This window comes from Oncorhynchus tshawytscha, linkage group LG05, assembly GCF_018296145.1.
Source record: "Oncorhynchus tshawytscha isolate Ot180627B linkage group LG05, Otsh_v2.0, whole genome shotgun sequence".
In the NCBI taxonomy this organism is placed as follows: Eukaryota; Metazoa; Chordata; class Actinopteri; order Salmoniformes; family Salmonidae; genus Oncorhynchus; species Oncorhynchus tshawytscha.
This window is the reverse complement of record NC_056433.1, coordinates 43,542,597-43,567,201: the sequence shown is the minus strand read 5'-3', so window position 1 is coordinate 43,567,201 and position 24,605 is coordinate 43,542,597.

Genomic DNA, 24,605 nt, shown 5'->3' with positions numbered 1-24,605 from the left:
ACAGGCACAGAGCGCTCCTGAGAGTGACACACAGGGAACTGTAGAGGACGGTGGGGCAGTAGAGACCCCAGGCTGAAAGAAGGGAACGTGTTGATGAAGGTGCTGCTATAGCAGACGCTATAATGGAACAAGCACACACTGGGGATGTTCAGGAGCCTCCAGACAATCTGAGGCGCTACCCAGAACGAAGGCACCGTCCACCAGACAGACTAGAGTTATAAACAAACAAACAAAAACGAACTGTTCAAATTCAAATTAAAAGATGCAAAATAACTACAACAAGTTCTGGGAAATGTTTCAGTTGTGGTTTGGTAAAAGTAACTCTGATTGTATAAGAGAAGGAATGTTTTGTTCTGTTAATTACTGATGTCCCCTTTAAGGATGGAGCACCCTTGGTCATGCGCAGTGTTCTTCTATGTTATTCTGGTACTAACTAGGTTGAGTAAATGTGAAGCTCCAGTTCAATTGCTTGTATTCAGAGTCTTTCTTATTACATAAATAAGTACGAAGTGTTAAGACACTACAGTGGGGATGGTGTTCGGGTTGTTGAGAGGTGTTAGGTTTGTGCCAGACATAGCGTTTTCCTTGATGGCCAAAAAGCTACATTTTTGTCTAATCTGACCATAGTACTTTCTTTCATGTTTGGGGAGTCTCCCACAAGCCTTTTGGCGAACACCAAATGTGTTTGCTTATTTTTTTCTTTAAGCAATGGGTTTTAACTGGCCAATCTTCCGTAGAGTGTGCGGCTTAAAGTGGTCCGATGGACAGATACTCCAATCTCCGCTGTGGAGCTTTGCAGCTCTTCAGGGTTATCTTTGGTCTCCTTGTTGCCTCTCTGATTAATAATGCCCTCCTTGCCTGGTCCATAAGTTTTCAGGTACAGACCTCTCTTGGCAGGTTTGTTATCGTGCCATATTCTTTCCATTTTTTAATAATGGATTTAATGGTGCTCAGTGGGATGTTCAAAGTTTCTGTTATTTTTTATAACCCAACCCTGATCTGTACTTCTCCACAACTTTGTCCATGACCTGTTTGGAAATCTCCTTGGTCGTCATGGTGCCGCTTGCTTGGTGGTGCCCCTTGCTTCGTGGTGTTGCAGACTCTGGGGCCTTTTGGAACAGGTGTGTATATATACACTGAGATCATGTGACACTTAAGTAAAGTCCACCTGTATGCAATCTAACTAATTATGTGACTTCTGAAGGTAATTGGTTGCACCAGATCTTATTTAGGGGCTTCATAGCAAAGTGGGTGAATACATTTGCACGCACCAGTTTTCAATTATTATTATTTTTTGAATTATTTGAAACAAGTTATTTTTTTCATTTCACTTCACCAATTTGGACTATTTTGTGTATGTTCATTACATGAAATCCAAATAAAAATATATTTAAATTACAGGTTGTAATGCAGCAAAATAGGAAAAACGCCATGGGGGATGAAAACTTTTGCAAGGCACTGTAGGTAACCAGATCGTGGCTACAACTAAGTTACTAAATCTTTGACCACACTGTGTTTCCTAACCTTTAAATTGAAACTTACCTTTAAAAATGACCCTGATATCATTAACAAATCAGGCAGGCACCATCAGTTTGCACCATCAACATTGCTGTGAACAGTGGAATTTGAAATTAGGGTGTTTTTTTCACATTTGGAATTGACTCATAATTCCAAGTCTTACTAATCTCTGCTTACATTTACTACATTATGATCTTCCGTGCTTCACAGCACATTCTCCATTAACTTCAGTTTATGGAAACGAAAAGAGCACAGACACATTTTAAGACAGTTCTTGAAGTAATTAGTTGGAAACATGACATTCCAAGTTTACAAAGCCATCCAGCTATACATATCTTACCTCTGTGAAGAAAAGAGAAATGGTGAATCAAATTTCAAATACATATACATTGCTTGATTATTTATTGAACACCTTATTTAGAAAAAGTTAAATCTTTCTTTAAAAAATTATGCTGCTATCTTTAGGACACTAAAGAGGGTTAAACCAAGGCCGTATACCTTTTAAAAGGTTTAATAAATGATGTTATGATAAACAGTAAGGTCTCCTCTTCAGGATACCTCTGTATGTGTGTGTGTTAAAACCTGTTTTTGAGTGTTGTTGCGTTGACCCACACAATTACAAGACTTGCTCTGCTTTAACTTACATAATAATGTCTTCAGGGCAGCACATTCTCTCCACTCAGCCAATGGAAACACACATTTGAAGAGTGATTGAAGTAGCTAGCTACTACTTCGAAAATGGAACAGTTGGTAAGGTAGCTAGCTAATGTTAGCCAATTTAGCTTTCAGCTACAGTATTGACAATTTGCTATTTTTACCTAGCTAGCTACACCATAATAAATCTGAATGTTTTCACTTTGATGATGGCAAGAGGCTGGCTAGCTAGCTAGCTATCATAGCTATCTATACTGAAGAAAAATACAAAACGCAACATGTAAAGTGTTAGTCCCATATTTCATGAGCTGAAATAAAAGATCCCAGAAATGTTCCATACCCACACATAGCTAATTTCTCTCAAATGTGCACAAATTTAACCCCTTATTTTTGGCACTAAATATGCTCCATATATTCTTCCATTAATTGTTTCAACTGGTACCGGTGGACATTCAGATGAATCTTGTGAAGTCTGAGCATTCTAGAGCAAAATGACTTTTGAGACATTTTGTTGTAAATAAAATTATTTTCTAACATTGACCCACACAATTTCAAGGCTTGCTCTGCTTTACTTTACATGTTAATGTCTTCATGGCAGCACATTTTCTCCATTCAGCCTATGGAAACACACATTTGAAGAGTTATTGAAGTATCTAGCTAGCTAACTGATCGGCATAGCTACACAGTCATGTTTGAGAGTTAGTAGCTATAGCTTTCAGTGATTGGTTCAGTGTCTAGCTAGCTTAGCTAGCTACTATTTAAAAATTGGAACAGTTGGTAAGGTAGCTAGCTAGATAGCTAGCTAACATTAACCAGTTTAACTTTCCGCTACAGTATTGACAAAATGCTATTTTTACCTACCTAGCTAGATCACAATACTCCTAATTGGCGTCTAACCTTGAGATGAAAATCTGAATATTTTCACTTTGATGATGGCAAGTGGCTGGCTAGCTAGATAGCTATCATAGCTTGTAGCAACAAAAAAAATATCTAGCGCTAACATTAGCTTGCTAGCTAGCTAACTTTTCTGAGTTTGCACACATGTCAAATTGTAACTTGAGAAACTACTAATTGCCTTTAGAAGATAATAGCGTCAGCTGGCAAAATGTGGGCATATGTGTTCATTTTAAAATAAAATAAAAACTTACTTGACGGTGCTTTTTTGTTTTGTATGGGATCTAACAAAATTGTCCCAATGAAAATCCTCAAAACACCTGCCTAGTAGAGGAAGGCCAGAAGAGTTGACCAGAATATGTTCTGAGAAAGTTTACCAAATATCTATTTGTGGATAATGACACAGTCTTTCAGTCATCGTTTAGAAACTTTAGCCATAAACTCTGTCCTGAAAGTGAGCCAGCTTGCTGTCAAATATAGCCGCCATGTGACTCTGATCTGTTTTTCCTGGGTGCTCTCTGAGATGTTCTGAGTGCACTCAAGAGTGTAATAAGGGAATTTGACCATGAAACGTAATACATCATATTCAACGATCCAATTAGCTAATGTTTTAACGACAAGCAAAGGCTATTAAATTATTAACAGCTCGTATTTGGGTTGTTCCACCAATACAGGCTTAGAAAAAAAGGATCCAAAAGTGTTCTTTGGCTCAGCCTTCCCCATAGAAGAACCCATTGTGGTTCCAGGTAACACCCTTTGGGGTTCCATGTAGAACCCTCTGTAGAAAGGGTTCTAGATGGAATCCAAAAGGGTTCCACCTGGAACCATAAGGGTTCTCCTAAGGTTCTACACTGAACAAAGAATATAAACGCAACATGTAAAGTGTTGGTCCCATGTTTCATGAGCTGAAATGTAAAAAAAATCCAAGAAATGTTTCATACGCACAAAATGCATTTTCTTCTCTAAAATGTGCTGTTTTGTGACACACACAATGCTACAGATGTCTCAAGTTTTGAGGGAGTGTGCATTTGGCATGCTGACTGCAGGAATGTCCACCAGACCTGTTACCAGATAATTTAATGTTAATTTCTCTACCATAAGCCGTCTATCGTCGTTTTAGAGAATTTGGCAGTACATCCAAACGGCCTCACAACCGCAGACCACATGTAACCACGCCAGCCCAGGAATTCCACATCTGGCTTCTTTACCTGCTGGATCATCTGAGACCAGCCACCAGGACATCTGAAGAAACTGAGGAGTATTTATGTCTGTAATAATGCCCTTTTGTGGGGAAAAACTCCTTCTGCTTGGCTGGGCCTAACTCCCCAGTGGGTGGGCCTGGCTGCCAAGTGGGTGGGCCTATTGCCTCCCAGGCCCACCCATGGCTGCAATCTGTCCAGTCATGTGAAATCCCTTGATTAGTGCCTAATGAATTTATTTCAACTGTCCAATTTTCTAATATGAACTCTAACTCAGCAAAAAAAATTGAAATTGTTGAATGTTGCGTTTATATTTTTCTTCAGTATAGATAGATATTTAATGTACTTAAATTCAGTAATCTTGCTCTGATTTGTCACCCTGGGGGTCCCAGAGATAAAATGTCGCATAGTTTTGTTTGATCAAATCAATTTTTATATTCAAATGTAGGAACTGGGTTCGACAGTTTGAACCCCTGCTGTGTCTGGCTCCATACCCACCCCGCCTGGCCATCTAGATGTGTGAAAGTTAGTGTATAAGCTAATGATCCATCATGTATGTCATTCATTGGAGTGTGTAAGCTTATCATTTTTGCATGTTCTCAATAGTTATGTACTTGAAAATGTATAAATTGACCAATTCGACACATTTGGGCAAACTTGACAGACTTGTTACAAAATATTGTCCAGTGTTGAAATGCTTCACTGGATCAATCTGAAACTTTGCACACATCCACTGCTTCCATCTAGTTGCCAAAATCCAAATTGTGCCTAAACTGCAATAATACATTAAGGCATTTTAAATAAATAAAAATGTAAACATGTTTTTATGTTCTAGGTGTTTTTGTAAGTCTATGGTTACCTAGATTGGTTCTCAATTAGAGGCAGCTGTCTATCGTTGTCTCTGATTGGGAACCATATTTAGGCAGCCATATTCTTTGGGTATTTTGTGGGTGATTGTTCCTGTTCCAGTGTTTAGTGTTCACGTTACGGGACTGTTTCGTCTTCGTTCCTTTTGTCGGTTTGTTGTTTTGTTCGGTATTTAAGTATTGCCATTAAATATGGATTATCATCACGCTGCATCTTGGTCCTCCTCTCTTTCACCCGAAGACAATCGTTACAGAATCACCCACCACCAAAGGACCAAGTGGTAACGGGCAGCAGCAGGAGGAGCAGCGCAATCAGGACTATTGGACTTGGGAGGAGATACTGGACGCAGCCGGGGGAATATCGCCGCCCCAAGGCAGAGCTGGAGGCAGCCAAAGCGGAGAAGGGGTGGTTTGAAGAGGCAGCACGGCTGGAAGCCAGAGGGGCAGCCCCAAAAGCCATTAGCTCGAGACCTCCAGTGCGTCTTCACGGTCTGGTTTATCCAGTACTACCAGTGCCAACAACACGCACCAGACCTCCAGTACGCCTCCACAGCCCAGTACGCCCTGTTCCTCCTCCCCACACTCGCCCTGAGGTGCATGTCCTCGGCCCAGTACCACCAGTACCGGCACCAGGCCTACAGTGCGCCTCACCAGTCCAGAACGTCCGGCAACAATACCTTGTCCAGAGCGTCCGGCAACAGTGCCCAGTCCAGAGCGTCCGGTGACAGTGCCCAGTCCGGAGCGTCCGGCGACAGTGCCCAGTCCGGAGCGTCCGGCGACAGTGCCCAGTCCGGAGCGTCCGGCGACAGTGCCCAGTCCGGAGCGTCCGGTGACAGTGCCCAGTCCGGAGCGTCCGGCGACAGTGCCCAGTCCGGAGCGTCCGGCGACAGTGTCCAGTCCGGAGCGTCCGGCGACAGTGCCCAGTCCGGAGCGTCCGGCGACAGTGCCCAGTCCGGAGCGTCCGGCGACAGTGCCCAGTCCGGAGCGTCCGGCGACAGTACCCAGTCCGGAGCGTCTGCCGATAGTCCGCCGACCGGAACCTCCTACGACGGGCCGCAGACCGGAACCTCCTACGACGGGCCGCAGTCCGGAACCTACCGCGACGGGTCGCAGTCCGGATCCGCCAGAGTCTCCCTCCAGTCCGGATCCGCCAGAGTCTCCCTCCAGTCCGGATCCGCCAGAGTCTCCCTCCAGTCCGGATCCGCCAGAGTCTCCCTCCAGTCCGGATCCGCCAGAGTCTCCCTCCAGTCCGGATCCGCCAGAGTCTCCCTCCAGTCCGGCTCCGCCAGAGTCTCCCTCCAGTCCGGCTCCGCCAGAGTCTCCCTCCAGTCCGGCTCCGCCAGAGTCTCCCTCCAGTCCGGCTCCGCCAGAGTCTCCCTCCAGTCCGGCTCCGCCAGAGTCTCCCTCCAGTCCGGCTCCGCCAGAGTCTCCCTCCAGTCCGGATCCGCCAGAGTCTCCCTCCAGTCCGGATCCGCCAGGGTCTCCCTCCAGTCCAGAGGCGCCACTCACTCCAGACTCGACCATCAGTCCAGTGGCGTCCTCTATTCCGTGGTCGGCGGTGAGGGTTCCCGCTCCAGAGACATTAAGTAAGGATGAAGTGGAGCGGGGTCCACATCCCAAGCCAGAACCGCAACCTCAGATTTATGCCCACCCATCCGCGCCTTTGGGGGGGTACTGTCACACCCTGACCTTAGTATTCTTTGTTATTTTGGTTAGGTCAGGGTGTGACATGGGTGATGTATGTGTTTTGTCTTGTCTAAGGGTTTTGTATGTTTATGGGGGTGTTTTCTATTCTAGGTGTTTTTTTAAAGTCTATGGTTGCCTAGATTGGTTCTCAATTAGAGGCAGCTGTCTATCATTGTCTCTGATTGGGAACCATATTTAGGCAGCCATATTCTTTGGGTATTTTGTGGGTGATTGTTCCTGTTCCAGTGTTTAGTGTTCACGTTACGGGACTGTTTCGTCTTCGTTCCTTTTGTTGTTTTGTTCGGTGTTTATGTATTTCCATTAAATATGGATTATCATCACGCTGCATCTTGGTCCTCCTCTCTTTCACCCGAAGACAATCGTTACAGCCAAATATATTTAAACTCAGTTTTCCACAATTCTTGACATTTAATCCTAGTAAAAATTCCCTGTTTTAGGTCAGTTAGGATCACCAATTTATTTTAAGAATATGAAGCTTTTATTTCTTTCATCACATTCCCATTGGGTCTGAAGTTTACATACACTCAATTAGTATTTGGTAGCATTGCCTTTAAATTGTTTAACTTGGGTCAAACGTTTTGGGTAGCCTTCCACAAGCTTCCCACAATAAGTTGGGTGAATTTTGGCCCATTCCTCCTGATAGAGCTGGTGTAACTGAGTCAGGTCTGTAGGCCTCCTTGCTCGTACACACTTTTTCAGGACCACCCCCAATGACTCAAATGATGTCAATTAGCATATCAGAAGCTTCTATCTACAGCCACGATATAATTTTCTGGAATTTTCCAAGCTGTTTAACCTCTCTGCCACCACAACAGAGAGGTTAACAGCAAGTGAAATTGCAGGGCGCCAAATTCAAAACAACAGAAATCCCATAATTAGAATTCCTCAAACCATACAAGTATTATGTACCATTTTAAAGAAACTTCTTGTAAATCCAACCACAGTGTCCGATTTCAAAAAGGCTTCACGGCGAAAGCACACCACGAGATTATGTTAGGTCAGCGCCTAGTCACAGAAAACCATAGAGCCATTTTCCAGCCAAGGAGAGGGCTCACAAAAGTCAGAAATAGCGATTAAATGAATCACTAACCTTTGATCTTCTTCAGATGGCACTCACAGGACTTCATGTTACACAATAAATTTGTGTTTTGTTCGATAAAGTTAATCTGTATGTCCAAAAATCTCAGTTGAAATTTGCGCGTTATGTACAGTAATCATTGTCTCTAACAAACATCTGGTGAAATTTCAGAGAGCCACATCAAATTACAGAAATACTCATCATAAACATTGATGAAAAATACAAGTTTTATTCATAGGATTAAATATAAACATCTTGTTATTAATCCAGCTGCTGTGTCAGATTTCAAAAAGTAATTTCGGCAAAAGCACACCATGCGATTATGTTAGGTCAGCGCCTAGCCACAGAAAACCATACAGCCATTTTCCAACCAAGGAGAGGTGTCACAAAAGTCAGAAATAGCGATTAAATGAATCACTAACCTGTGATGATCTTCATCTGGTGGCCCTCCCACATCTCCATGTTAGACAATAAATGTTTGTTTTGTTTGATAATGTCCCTCTTTATGTCCAAAAACCTCAGTTTTGTTGGTGCGTTTAGTTCAGTAATCCAAAGGCACAATGCGCGCTCTCAACATTCAGACGAAAAGTTTTTAAAAGTACAATAAAAGTTAGTGGAAACATGTCAAACGATGTTTAAAATCAATCCTCAGGTTGTTTTTGTCATAAATAATAAATAATATTTAAACCAGACAAAAGCTTTGTCAATAGAAAAGGAGTAACAAGAAAGGCGCACTCCCGATTACACGCTTTTTTCAGAGTAAAAGCCTGAAACAATGCCTAAAGACTGGCCACATGTAGAGGAAGCCATAGAGATCGTAAACTGGGTTCTAAGTCTTTGTATGGTGGATAGGCTTTCAATGGAAAAACAGCCTTTCAAACTAATAGTACTTCCAGGATGGATTTTCCACGGATTTCCACCTGCCATATCAGTTCTGTTATACTCACAGACGTTGTTTTAACAGTTTTGGAAACGTTAGAGTGTTTTCTATCCAAATCTACTAATTATATGCATATCCTAGGTTCTGGGCCTGAGTAGCAGGCAGTTTAACTTGGGCGCGCTTTTCATCCAAAATTCCGAATGCTGCCCCCTACCCTAGTGAAGTTTAAAGGCACAGTCAACTTAGTGTATGTAAACTTCTGACCCACTGGAATTGTGATACAGTGAATTATAAGTGAAATAATCTGTCTGTAAACAATTGTTGGAAAAATTACTTGTGTCATGCACAAAGTAGATGTCCCAACCCGACATGCCAAAACTATAGTTTGCAAACAAGAAATTTGTGGAGTGGTTGGAAAATAGAGTTTTAATGACTCCAACATAAGTGTATGTAAACTTCCAACTTCAAATGTAGCTAGCTAATTTATCCAGTTATTACTTCAAAATTGGAACAGTTGGTAAGGTAGCTAGCTAGCTAACGTCAGCCAATTTAGCTTTCAGCTACAGTATTAACAATTTGCTATTTTTATTTAGCTAGTAAGACAATAATATTCCTATTTGGGGTCCAACCTCAAGATGAAAATCAGAATGTTTTCACTTTGATGATGGCAAGTGGCTGGCTAGCTAGATAGTAACTAATCTAGCTAGTGCTAACATTAGCTTGCTAGCTAGCTAGATTTGCTGAGTTTGGACACATGTAAAAATGTAACTAAAAGTGTTCTCCCTGGAACTGAAAGGGTTCAATCTGCAACCAAAAAAAAGCTATTTAAAGGGTTCTCCTAAGGTCCTAGATAGCACTTTCTGAGTGCATTTGTAGAGTGCATTTTGGGTAGTGTGATGTACGTGTTCGTGAGAGTCTCATCTTTCCATAGGTGGGTCAAATAGTTAATAGCACAAATTGTTCTGAAGCTACAGACAATTTTGTGAAAAGGCCATTTTTCGGGATGTCACATGGTCTGACAAACACCGCTCTAGCTCTGTCACCTTTCACCGCAGATGCGGAAGTGCAACATCAGGAGTTTAAACTGATAGATTTTTATGGGGATTTTTTATTAACCTGTACACGATCGGTGTCTGGGACGGTTGAGCTAACGTAGGCTAATGTGATTAGCATGAGGTTGTACGAAACAAAACAAAAAATCTCAGGATTTACATATCTGAAATGGGCAGAAAATTAAATTATTGTTAATCTAACTGCACTGTCCAATTTACAGTAGCTATTACAGTGAAAGAATACCATGCTATTGTTTTAGGAGAGTGCACAATTAGGAACTTTAAAAAGTATGAAAAAACCAATTAGGCACATTTGGGCAGTCTTGATACAACATTTTGAACATATATGCAATGGTTCATTGGATCAGTCTAAAACGTTACCCATACACTGTTTCCATCTAGTGGCCAAAGTTTAAATTGCTTATGGGCTGGAATAATTACATGGCCTTTCTATTGCATTTCAAAGATGATGGTACAAAAAAATACATATACATTTTCTTTGTATTATCTTATACCAGATCTAATGTGTTATGTTCTCCTAAAGTAATTTCACATTTCCACAAACTTAAAAGTGTTTACTTTCAAATGGTACCAAGAATATGCCTAAAGAGTCTTGGTAGTTCAAAACTGGATGGAGGCCACTGTGTTCTTGGGGACATTTTGGATGGAGGCCACTGTGTTCTTGGGGACAGTCTTGTTGTCAAATTGACTGAGGCCAGCAAATCTCTTGTTGTCGGGTTGGCTAGCAAAGAGCAAGCGTCAAATGTGTAGAAATGGTCAATTTGACAACATGAGACGGTCTGTCTTTAGTTGACCAATTAGAAGGCTGCACCATTAGAATACAATTTTGTCTGTGCCCAATACATTTTTGGGAGAAAAGATATTGTAAAACACTATCATTCCACTATTACTGTAGGTATATTAAGGACCTTTTATGAAATTACAATACAAAAATATTACATTTCCTTTCATCTACAATGTATGTTCATAGTTCCCTTTCCTGCAGTCAAATTATCAAGTCCCCCTCTAGTGACCTCATGGGTGGAATGTTATTTATATTTGTATATTAAATATATATTTGTCATAAATTCATAATCAGTGAACTTTTTCTTTTTTTTAACTGCCCGAAAATCTGTTGTTTCTATGTCAAACGGTTTTGTTGGATTTCAGTCTTCAGTAATGTATATCAAGTGTAATATTGGGATGCAAACTCAAAATTGAATACATTTCAACTCTATATCTGACATGGCTCAGGTGTCTTCTTTTTTTCAAGTCCATAACCATGTGTGTGAGGTTTCAAAGTAGATTTGTTTAAGACTACCAGGAAACACTCTGTGTGACCCTGATTTAGCCCACTGCGTTAAAAAGGTTAACCCTGGGCCACATGGGCCTGGGAGGGTCACAGTACTCCACCAATTATACATTTTCAAAGCCAATACTTCTTGTATTCTCCTTAAAATGTTTTTGAACATAAATGCACTGTTATTCAAGCTTTAAAACTGCAATTGTTTCTCTCTGGTTCATGGCACAATTTGCCAAATTGCAGGACATTCGCTTTAAAGCTGCATCAACAAAAGGTCTCTCTGCCCCATAGCAAAATCTGTTGAATTGCGGAAAATTACAATCCCAGGGCCTGAGACATGGTTTGTCCGGCCATGCACTGCCAAAGTCATAAGAAAACTCCTTGTATCCTAGGCACTTAACCCTAATTGCTTCTGGATAAGAGTGTCTGCAAAATTGTATTAAATTACAGTTTTGAATCCCGGTTGTGAGTTAATGTGTTTTGAGCTAATTGTATAGCTATAGGCTATGTGTTTGTAGATCGACTGTGGTGAATGAAGCAACAGCAACCAATGTGATAATGGCTGTCCGGACCTCACTAAAACCCAGAGCCTGGCTTCGGCTCTGGGAACGACCCATTTACTGCCTCAGACAATGGAAAAAATGTACTGGCAGCCTCATATGATATGCATGCATGTTTTCTTAGTTTGTCAGCCATAGTGATCAAGTGTATACTAGGCCTGTAAGAGAAATGGAGTTATTCTGCCTCAAATACATGATGGGAACACAAGGTACAGTAATAATCATAAAGTTAATAAATTATTTTCTCTAAAACCTATTTCTCATGTTCCAAATCACGCTGGGGTGATTTCAAAATACATGGTTTTATTATTAAATCCTTATTGAAACCATTGTTATCATTGTAACAACCCTGGGTTCATGAGCGGAAATCCTCTCTGCCGCTTGAGCATGCTTTTGCGGCACAGTCGATAGCGCGCCGGACCTCGGGCTCGAAGGGCGAGGGTTCGAGACTTGCTCCTTGTTATTTCATTACATTGGTGTCCGAAGTGGGATCGGACCTTGCATCCACTACAGTGTGTGTGCTTGGCCGGTGAGCGTGTTCCTGTAAGACGTAGAGGACGCTCTCTTTGAAAGGAGGGAGTAGTGTAACGACCCTGGGTTTATAAGTGCGGAAATCGACACTGCCGCTTGAAAATGCTTTTGCGGCACAGTCCGGACCTCGGGTTCGAGACGTGCTCCCTGTTGTTTCATTACATTATTTTCCCCTCTCGACCAGGTAGGGTGACCTAAGTAACATTGTCAAGGACAGTTCAGCGTTTATATGTATTTAGATGTTGTTTCCTTACCGTAATAGCAGGCTATGGACAAGGAGTGACTGAATCAATTTAAGAGATGATGAAAGCTGGAATCCTTAACGGTGAAACTGCCACGTCTGTTTGGGATATTAGAACAATAAAGAAGCTACTGCAAACAACAAAGACCGTTTTTTTTCATTGCTTGTGCGATAGAACAGCGTTATATGTACAGATTTATTTTTTTTTCTCCCACACTGCTCACCTCTGTTTAGTCAACAAAACAAAAACAATAACAAAGGCGCTGGGGGGCGAACAGTGGCGCTGTTTCTCCTAATGCTGATTCCATATTTAACGGGGTACATTAACTCCAGTGGGGGTTGGTGAGGGGAGGATGGCTCATAATAATGGCTGGAACGGCGCTAATGGAATGGCATTAAACACATAGAAACCATGTGTTTGATACCACACCGCTTATTCCGTTTCAGCCATTACCATGAGCCCGTCCTCCCCAATTAAGCTGCCACCAACCTCCTGTGATTGACTTACAGTACATGGTAAAAAAATAAAAATCTACACTGAACAAAAATATAAATGCAATTTGTAAAGTGTTGGTCACATGTTTCATGAGCTAAAATAAAAGATCCCAGAAATGTTCCATACACACAAAAATCTTATTTTTCTAAAATGTTTTGCACACATTTGTTACATTCCTGTTAGTGAGCATTTCCATCCACCTGACAGGTGTGGTATATCAAGAAGCTGATTAAACAGCATGATCATTACAAAGGTGCACCTTGTGCTGGGAACAATAAAAGGCCACTCTCAGTTTTGTCACACAACTCAGTGTCTCAAATTTTGAGGGAGCTTGCAATTGTTGTGCTGACTGCAGAAATGTCCACCAGAGCTGTTGCCAGATAATTTAATGTTAATTTCTCTACCATAAGCCGCCTCCAATGGTATTTTAGAGAATTTTGCATTACGTCCAACCACGCCAGCCCAGGGACTCCACATCCGGTTTCTTCACTTGTGGGATCGTCTGAGATCAGCCACCCGGATAGCTGATGAAAATGTGGGTTTACACAACCAAAGAATTTCTGCACAAACTGTGAGAAACCATCTCAGGGATGTTCATCTGCGTGCTCGTCGTTCTCACCACGGTCTTGATCTAACTGCAGTTTGGCGTCGTATCTGACTTTGAGGGCCACTTGCATGCTGGAGAAGTGTGCTCTTTACGGATGAATCCCAGTTTCATATGGCGTTGGTTTGCTGATGCCAAGATCATGAACAGAGTGCCCCATGGTGCCGGTGCCGGTGTGGTTAAGCTACGGACAACGAACACAATTGCATGTTAGTGATGGCAATTTGAATGCATAGAGATAATGTGATGAGATCCTGAGGCCCATTGTTGTGCCATTCATCTGCCACCATCACGTCATGTTTCAGCATGATAATACACGGCCCCATATCGCAAGAATCTGTACACAATTCCTGGAAGCTGAAAATATCTCAGTTCTTCCATGGCCTACATACTCACCCATTGAGCACGTTTGGGATGCTCTGGATCGAAATGTACGACACCGCGTTCCAGTTCCCACCAATATCCAGCAACTTCGCACAGACATTGAATAAGAGTGGGACAACATTCCACAAGCCACAATCAATAGCCTGATTAACTCTATGCGAAGGAGATGTGTCGAGCTGCATGAGGCAAATGGTGGTCACACCAGATACCGACTGGTTTTCTGTGGGTATCTGTGACCAACAGATGCATATCTGTATTCCCAGTCATGTGAAATCCATAGATTAGGGCCTAATGAATTTATTTCAATTGACTGATTCCCTTATATATAAATATGGAAATATAAAATTGCTGAATGATCCCTTAAACCTTTGGATGGAGAGGTGTTTTACTCTTGTAAGTGAGAGCAGCTGAACATCCTTCGATCATATGATCCTGTGGTGCAGACTAACCATATGTACCACGACAGGCTGGGCCGTTGGTAGAGCTTGTACAACAATCACATACACTGTGCAACACTCTAATGTATTCCAAAAGAGCTGCCCATTGCAACAAGTTCAAGTTACCTTCACAGTAATTATGTTTCATAACTACAAAGCACATCTTTTTTTGTTATCTTGGATATGCAATGTTTACTCCTACAGAGTAATTGAGTGATACTGATCACTCACAGGAAGTCAGTACATGGCTTTAGGGTTTATTTCCTGTCTGAACAGGAAGTTGATAAGGTCGTCACTAGTTACCAATGCCACAGAGTAATAAATCCTACCTATTCCTGAAATGTATCTTCTTCAAATGTGATTTTAAACCTAACCCTAGCCTTAATCCTAACCTTAACCACACTGCTAATCTCATGCCTAACCTTTTTTGACTCTGCGGCTGTGGTAGCTAGTGGAAACCAGTTGATAAAGAGGCCATTTAATGTAATCAGGTGATGGCTCCAGATCTCTGCATGTCTCTTGTTCATCTGAAGAGGGCATTTCCCTCGTGAGTTAAGACGAAGCCATTTGCCTTTCCTTCCTCGTTTCTTGTGACAGGACGAGATAAAGTAAATATGTCCTCATTCACCGGTAAAACTTGTCAAGAAATGAAATGTGTTTTCCGAAGTCCCAGGGGTACATAGACATTGATATTGGGTCTGTGTTTATGTGTGGGTTTGGATGGAGTGTGGGGACTTCCATCTGTGCGTCCGATGGGGCGAGAGAACAAAACAATTGCCGGATATAAATATAGAAATGGAAATATAGAAATGATAAACCCTTGATAAACCCTTTTTTCAAATTTTTTAACCCCAGTGGAGCAGTAGACGTGCATGTTTCTGTTTTCAGGTATTTGGTGTTGTAATGTTCTAATAAACATACATCATCTAAGATGGTTAGCTCCCCAGTCACACCCTGTAGCACTCCAGGACCCCTAGCCGTATAAAGCATCTCAGAGTTGGAGTGCTGGTCGTGGATCAGGTCCCCCCTGTCCATGTAATTATACTCATTATGATCTAAAAGACAAAAAAATTATGTAAAATAATGAATTATGATGGCTTACACATGGCTTTTCCAAGGCCGTTTCATGATGATTATTACAGTCGTGTCAATCATGTTATACAGTGCATTCAAAAAGTATTCAGACCCCTTCACGTTTTCCAAATTTTTTTACATTAGACTTATTTTCAAATGTATTAAATCGTTTTTTCCCCCTCATCAACCTACAGACAATATCCCATAATGAAGAAGCAAAAATCGGTTCTAAGACTTTTTTGCAAAGTAAAAAAAAACTGAAATATCACATTTACATAAGTATTCAGACCCTTTATTCAGTACTTTGTTAACAAAGCACCAGTTGAAGCACATCATACCTAAGTCTTCTTAGGTATGACCCTACAAGATTGGCACACCTGTATTTAGGGAGTTTCTCCCATTCTTCTATGCAGATCCTCTCAAACTCTGTCATGTTGGATGGGGAGCGTCACTGCACAGCTATTTTCAGGTCTCTCCAGAGATGTACGATCGGGTTCAAGTCCAGGCTTTTCTGGGCCACTCAAGGACATTAAATTCCACTCCTGCATTGTCATGGCTTTGCGCTTAGGGTCGTTGTCCTGTTGGAAGGTGAACCTTCGCCCCAGTCTGAGGTCCTGAACACTCCGGAGGAGGTTTTCATAAAGGATCTCTTTGTACTTTGCTCCTTTCGTCTTTTCCTTGATCCTGACTAGTATCCCAGTCTCTGCCGCTGAAAAACAACCCCACAGCATGATGCTGTCACCACCATGCTTCACCGTAGGGATGGTGCCAGTTTTCCTTCAGATGTGACACTAGGCATTCAGGCCGAAGAGTTCAATCTTGGTTTCATCAGACCAGAGAATCGTGTTTCTCATGGTCTGAGGTTCTTTAGGTGCCTTTTGGAAAACTCCAAGTGGGCTGTCATGCGCCTTTTACTGAGGAGTAGCTTCCATCTGGCCATAAAGGCCTGATTGGTGGAGTGCTGCAGAGATGGTTGTCCTTCTGGAAGGTTCTCTCATCTCCACAGAGGAACTCTGGAACTCATGTCATGGTGACCATCAGGTTCTCGGCCACCTCCCTGACCAAGGCCATTCTCCCGCTATTGCTCTGTTTGGTCGGGCGGCCAGCTCTAGAAAGAGTCTTGGTCGTTCCAAACTTCTTCCATTTAAGAATGATGGAGGTCACTGTTTTCTTGGGGACCTTCAATGCTGCAGCCATTTTTTGGTACCCTTCTCCAGAGTTCTGTGCCTCAACACAATCCTGTCTCAGAGCTCTAGGGACAATTCCTTCAACCTCATGGCTTGGTTTTTGCTCTGACATGCAGTGTCAACTGTGGAACCTTATATAGACAGGTGTGTGCCTTTCCAAATCATGTCGAATCAAGTGAAATTACCACAGGTGGATCAAGTCAAGCTGTTTCCATGGAAACAGGACGCACCTGAGCTCAATTTCGAGTCTCATAGCAAAGGGTCTGAATACTTATATAAATAAGATATTTCTGTTTTTCATTTTTAATAAATGAGCAAACATTTCTAAACTTGGTTTCACTTTGTCATTACGGGTTATTGTGTGTGGATTGATGAGGAAAAAAGTTTATTTGATTCATTTAGATTAAGGCTGTAATGTAATAAGTCAAGAGGTCTGAATACTTTCCGAATGCACAAGCATTGTAGGACTACTGCCTCTGCCCAAAAGTCTACTAGGCTTTCATGGCAACGGCCGTTAGAGCTCACTTTGCTACGTATGAGCCCTGGTTAGAGTCCCTGTTGAAGCTTTCCCTTCCACTACATTGGTGGAAGCGTTGGGATCACATCCAGCTCTCATCTAGTTATGTGATCTAGTGTAGGGAAGCATTCTGTTTTTCAACATTGTGCTGGGTGTAATTACATTGATATATCTAGAGAACAATGGATAAGCAACTATGTGCGTGACGGATAGAATTAGTCACTACAGGTGTGATCAAGCCTTTACATCAAAGTTGTCTGAAGCTGAATGGAAAGTCCTATGCCCTGACCAGTCATTCAGTAGAACATCCTCTGTGACTGTTTCATTTACATGAGTTAACTTACCAGTGTGGACCCAAAACAAACACATTCTACACATTGACAAACTACCTGTTTAAAGTGTTATTACAACAATGGTGTTATTTTGTTAATGAAGCTGAACATACAGATAAAGTCGGAAGTTTACATACACCTCAGCCAATGAGGTGTATGTAAATGTCTATATAGGACTCATTTTCACTCCAAAGTACGTTAATCTCTAGGAGACAGAACACATCTCCTTCCTGAGTGGTATTACGGCTGCGTGGTCCCATGGTGTTTATACTTGCATACTATTGTTTGTACACATGAACGTGGTACCTTCAGGCATTTGGAAATTGCTCCCAAGAATGAACCAGACTTGTGGAGGTCTACAATTTTGTTTCTGAGGTCTTGGCTGATTTCTTTTAGAGGTTGACCGATTATGATTTTTCAACGCTGATACTGATCATTGGAGGACCACAAAAAGCCGATACCAATTAATCAGCCGATTTTTTTGAACACTTTTTTTTTATGTATTTGTAATAATGACAATTACAACAATACTGAATTAACACTTTTCGTTTACCTTAATATAATACATATGTAAAATCAATTTAACCTCAAATAAATAATGAAGCATATTCAATTTGGTTTAAATAACGCAAAAACAAAGTGTTGGAGAAGAAATGTAAAAAAGCTAACGTTTAAGTTCCTTGCTCAGAACATGAGAACATATGAAAGCTGGTGGATCCTTTTTACATGAGTCTTCAATATTCCCAGGTAAAACGTTTTAGGTTGTAGTTATTATAGGAATTCTAGAACTATTTATCTCTATACCATTTGTATTTCATTAACCTTGGGCTATTGGATGTTCTTATAGGTACTTTAGTATTGCCAGTGTAACAGTATAGCTTCCGTCCCTCTCCTCGCCCCTACCTGGGCTCGAACCAGGAACACATCGACAACAGCCACCCTTGAAGCATCGTTACCCATCGCTCCACAAACGCCGAGGCCCTTGCAGAATAAGGGGAACAACTACTCCAAGTCTCAGCGCGAGTGACATCACCGATTGAAACGCTCTCAGCGCGCGCCCCGCTAACTAGCTAGCCATTTTACATCGGTTACACCAGCCTAATCTCGGGAGTTGATAGGCTTGAAGTCATAAACAGCTGAATGCTTGAAGCATTGCGAAGAGCTGCTGGCAAATGCACGAAAGTGCTGTTTGAATGAATGCTTACGAGCCTGCTGCTGCCTACCATCACTCAGTCAGACTGCTCTATCAAATATCAAATCAGAGACTTAATTATAACATAACACACAGAAATACGAGCCTTTGGTCATTGATATGGTCAAATTCGGAAACTATCATTTCGAAAACAAAACGTTTATTCTTTCAGTGAAATACGGAACCGTTCCGTATTTTATCTAACGGGTGGCATCCCTAAGTCTAAATATTGCTGTTACATTGTACAATCTTCAATGTTATGTCATAATTATGTACAATTCTGGCAAATTAATTACGGCCTTTGTAAGGAATAAATGGACTTCACACAGTTTGCAACGAGTCAGGCAGCCCAAACTGCTGCATATACCCTGACTGCTTGCACGGAGCGCAAGAGAAGTGACTCAATTTCCCTAATTATAAGACATTTGCGTTAGCAGGCAATATTACCTAAATATGCAGGTTTTAAAATATATACTTGTGTATTGATTTTAAAGAAAGGCATTGATGTTTATGGTTTGGCAAAGTAGGCTGTGATTAGATGAGAAATTAACAGGCACCGCATCGATTATATGCAACGCAGGACACGCTAGATAAACTAGTAATATCAACCATGTGTAGTTAACTAGTGAATGTGTTAAGATTGATGTTTTTTAAAGATAAGTTTAATGCTAGCTAACAACTTACCTTGGCTTCTTGCTGCCTTCGCGTAACAGGTAGTCAGCCTGCCATGCAAGCTCCTCGTGGAGTGCAATGTAAGGCAGGTGGTTAGAGCGTTGGACTAGGTAAAGGTAAAAACCAAGGTAAAAATCTGTCGTTCTTCCCCTGAAAAAGGCTGTCAACCCACCGTTCCTAGGCCTTCATTGAAAATAAGAATGTGTTCTTAACTGACTTGCCTAGTTAAATAAAGGTGTAAAACATATATATATAATAAATAAATAATCGGCCAAATCGGTGTCCAAAAAATACCCTAATTAATCGGTCATTCCAATTAATCGGTCGACTTCTAATTTCTTTTGATTTTCCCATGATGTCAAGCAAAGAGGCACCACATTTGAAGGTAGGCCTTGAAATACATCCACAGGTACACCTCCAATTGACTCAAATGATGTCAGTTAGCCTATCAGAATTTTCTAAAGTCATGACATCATTTTCTGGAATTTTCCAAGCTGTTTAAAGGCACAGTCAACTTAGTGTATGTAAACTTCTGACCCACTGGAATTGTGATACAGTGAGTTATAAGTGAAATAATCTGTCTGTAAACAATTGTTGGAAAAATGACTTGTGTCATGCACAAAGTAGATGTCCTAACCGACTTGCCAAAACTGTAGTTTGTTTACAAGAAATGTGTGGAGTGGATGAAAAACACGTTTTAATGACTCCAACCTAAGTGTATGTAAACTTCTGACTTCAACTGTATCTAATAACCTGACAATGATCCACATCATATGGGTCGACAAATAATGTGTGTTATGCAGCAGAACACAGCTATCCTTTTTTTAAGAAGCAAACCAGTATTATGAATCACTCTTGATCTGTCCTATTCTGATCTAATGAGATGGATGTAGGATTTTCTGTGGCCTAGAATCGAAGCCTTTCCTAGTCAAGAAGGACGAAGCTAGGCACCCTCTTGGTTCTCATTTGCGAAGACTGAACTCAAGTTAGGGGTTATATGTCAGACTCTCCTATAGCACTTTTCCCAACCTGTTATACCTCATAGGTTGTAAATAAACCCTTTTTAAGGTGATATAACTTGTATCATTGTATAAATTATTATATAATTTTTGTAATGACTTGGTGCTGCCTATCTTGGCCAGGACGCTCTTGAAAAGGAGATTTTAAATCTCAATGAGCCCTTCCCGGTTAAATAAAGGTTAAATAAATAGGGTTCTGTGAAACCCATAGCCGAATGGCTTCCGACTGAGCATTTCTCACCATTTATTTACACAGAGTAATTTCCGCTTTATGATAGGTAGTAAACATTTATTTAATGTAGTGTGTTGATTAATAATTGCTTTCTACAATAGAAATATAGAATATGTTTAAAAATGCCAAATATACCAAAAGCTAAACCAAGCAGAAATGTACGACTATTTAACCATGTTCATCATTCCTTCATCATCAACCATGCAAACTACAAACATTTAACCAGTTAAAGATAATGAATACATGACAACTAGATACAAATATTTTATTAAAAATAATTCATACAAAAGTCAAGAGTTGGCTATAACATGAGTACAAACAAAGTGAGTGTGTGTATATGTGTGTAAGTGTTTGTGTGTATTATGGTGTGTATTATAATTTCACATCATAAAAATGTATCCTCGTTCCCTAATCAAATACCTTCATCGATACCGCAAAATAAACTGACAATCCGGCAACCTTCATAAAATTCAACATATCCTTGTATGAACTGCATTATGAAAGAAATGGTGTAATGTACATGAAAAAGTGGGGCCTTGAATTCATTATGAAGAAAATTGTGTAATGTAGGCTCCATGAAATATGAAATGTGTTATGAAGAAAATTGTGTAGGCCTTGTCACTTATACTCCCTCTAATTATTACTCACACCTGTCACCATCGTTACGCGCACCAGCGTCTCATCAGACTCGCCTGGACTCCATCACCTGCCTGATTACCTTCAATATATATATAGGCATTATTGATTATTTTCCTATGATTTATGCCTGTACGCTACTCTTGTTTCTTGTTTGGTTCCATGTTCGTTTATTTATTAAATTTACTCCCTGTACTTGTTTCTCCGACTCCCAGTGTACACGTTACAGGCCTACTGTTGCCTAAATGAAAAAAGGGCCTTTCTGACTACGAGTTCACCAGTATCACAAAGTAAAAACAAGCATAGAAAATAGTATTGGAATGAATAAAACAATTAAAAAACAACATAAGGCTACTATTACACTATTATAATTAACCTTGTTGATTAACAATATTGGATTTTTAACACATTTTTCTATATAAATAAATATGGGACACAAAAAAAGGCAGTGTAGAACACCATTGCCCATCATGCATTGCTCTAATAACTTTTAAAAGATTGTGCTGAAGTGCCCTACAAAAAATGATTTTCCTATGAATGAAGTCGCACAAAACATATATGTATTTTCACATGAATTAAGCCACACAAAAACACACAAAATCTGCTGAAATACTTGTACATATTTGCACAAATTGAGTGTGAGAGAGAATGAACCCCCACATGGGGGAGCCAACAGGAGTGACATAAAGGAAAATCAGGTGTTTTCTACGTACATCCATGGTTGTCGTGATCCAGTCACAATTCATATGTAATGTAGGCTATGGGATGGGAACAAAATTGTGCAAACAATTTGAGAGAAATAAGCTGTTTGTGCGTATGGAACATTTCTGGGATCTTTTATTTAAGCTCATGAAACATGGGGCCAAGACTTTACATGTGTTTGCACTTTACATTTGTTTAAACCCTGTTCTAGCTGTGTGTGGCAATTTGGTGCTTCTATCACCAAAGTTACAATCCAAAAACATGGCACAATATGGGTGATTTTGAGTGGTAGCTGGTGCTTTCAAAGTTGGTTATATTATACTGAAGAACAATATAAAACGCAACATGTACATTTTGGTCCCATGTTTCATGAGCTAAAATAAAAGATAACAGAAATGTTCTTTTAAAAGTCTTATTTCTCTCAAATTATGTGCACATGTTTTTTTACATCCCTATTAGTGAACATTTTTCCTTTGCCAAGATAATCTTTCTACTTGACAGGTGATGTATATCAAGAAGCTGATTAAACAGCATGATCATTACACAGGTGTACCTTGTGTTAGGGGAATATAAGGCTACTCTAAAATGTGCAGTTTTTTCACATTACAATGCCACAGATTTCACAGGAGCGTGGAATTGGCATGCTGACTGCAGGAATGTCCACCAGAGCTGTGGTCAGAGAATTGAATGCTATTTTCCCCACCATAAGCTGCCTCCAACATCATTTTAGAGAATTTGTCAGTACGTCCTCACGACCGCAGTCCACGTGTAACCATGCCAGCCCAGGACCTCCTCATCCGGCTTCTTCACCTGCGGGTTTGTCGGAGACCAGCCACCCAGACAACTTATAAAACTGTGTGTTTGTCTGTGTGTAAATGTCTTGGTTTCGTCGTGTAGTCCTGAACAGAACTACAGAGTTGATTTCCCTTCCATTTGCTCCTGAAACTGCCTCTTTGAAGATAGGCTAGCCAGCCGTGTTGATGGTTCCCATTGGGTGATGAGAGTAGCGTACTACAGTGATTTGAGAAAAGAGGTCAAATGGTCCCACTTAAGTTCACTTTTCTAGATGCTTTACTTAGGACAGCTAATCAGCCGTATCAGTGATTGTCCGGGAGGTGACGTTATCGTCTCTACCTCGTGTTGAGATTTCAGAGTTCAAACCACTTTGGACGTGAGCTGCAGCTACATGCCTCTCTGGTCTGATATGTTCATTCTTAACCCCTCATTTTATACAGTTCTTCAAAAGGGGCGGTTTGTCAGTCTGACACACTCTCAGACCTCACTCATGGGGGCAGTGACTACTCACTTGTACAAAGTTCTAGAAACAATTCCCTAAGATCACATCCCTCTCAACAAAAACACTCTCATTGTTTTTCATTATTTCAAACACAACGTGGAGGACGGAGACTTCGTAGTTGTAGTGTATATACTTTTCAAGTTACAGTATTTCCTTCTTAATGACATAATAAAATAACAACCGCAATTACATCATTAGTCTTTAGATCTTCTCTGATCATTCCCCACATTCTATGTTAGAAATATTGCTCCAGGATTCGCTTTAGAACATGTTAGAGTTTCGGCGGGAAAACGTCTGTGTAGACAAATGCACGTTCCTGTGTGAACATTGGAGAGGAATGATCTCTGTTTGATTTGCAACTGTTTGATTTGCAACAGGATGTGAACTGTCAACCCCCCACCAGTTTCCCCCCCCCCCCTTTGGGGTCTGGCCAAAGTCATCCACTGCAAAGCTGACCTGACTCATCTGGTTCCTCAACAGTACCGTTGTGTCAGTCCCCCTCTGGTGGGTTCATTCTTGGAAGGATTTTGCAAGTTGCAATCCACCACAAGAGTGACCACGTGGTGTCCTCTTCTGGTGGTTTAACCTGGTAGGATTTCTGCAAGCTGCAGACCACCACATGAATGGCCATGGGATGTCCTGGTTGTGGATCGTGCTAGGGATTTTTGCCATACAAGAGACCACAGGAAACTTCTTTGATCAGAGGTTAGTTTGTTTAATAACGGTTGCAATCCGGAGTGCAACCCAGAGTATACACTTACAGTAATTTGCAAGTAACACACTCAGTTCTCAAGATGGGGTTTAACCTTTTTATCCCCTACTGAGGTTTACCCTGCCCAGGGTGATGTCCTTTAACTTTAATACCATATAAGCTCATAAGTTCATAATTATCAGTTGCTAATACAAAGATGTCTCTGCTAGGCGGAGTTCAGCTATATCCTTATTGGCAGTTCATTTCCCAATCCTTCTTCCTCTTATTGTTATCATGTGCCAGCAGAAGTAAGACTGGAACATAGTATCAACAGGAACTGAAAGTATAGTTTCAACAAAGGCATATGACTTTTGTACAGTTGACCTCTTTATGCACTTGCAAGGTGTCTACCACTGATTCTTAATCTCAAAACTAAAGCAAAACATGAATCATTGTACTTTTGTAATTTCAGGTGTTCCTATAATGTACAGATATTATACCATTTCTTTCAGTCATCGTTCCGGACCTGTCGTCCAGTTGTCGAGGCTGGTGGATCTAGGCAGTAACTTAGACAGGCTTTAATAACGCACAACATTCACCTAATACATCATTACATTTCTTCCCCAAATGAGCGCCATTGTGGCACTAAC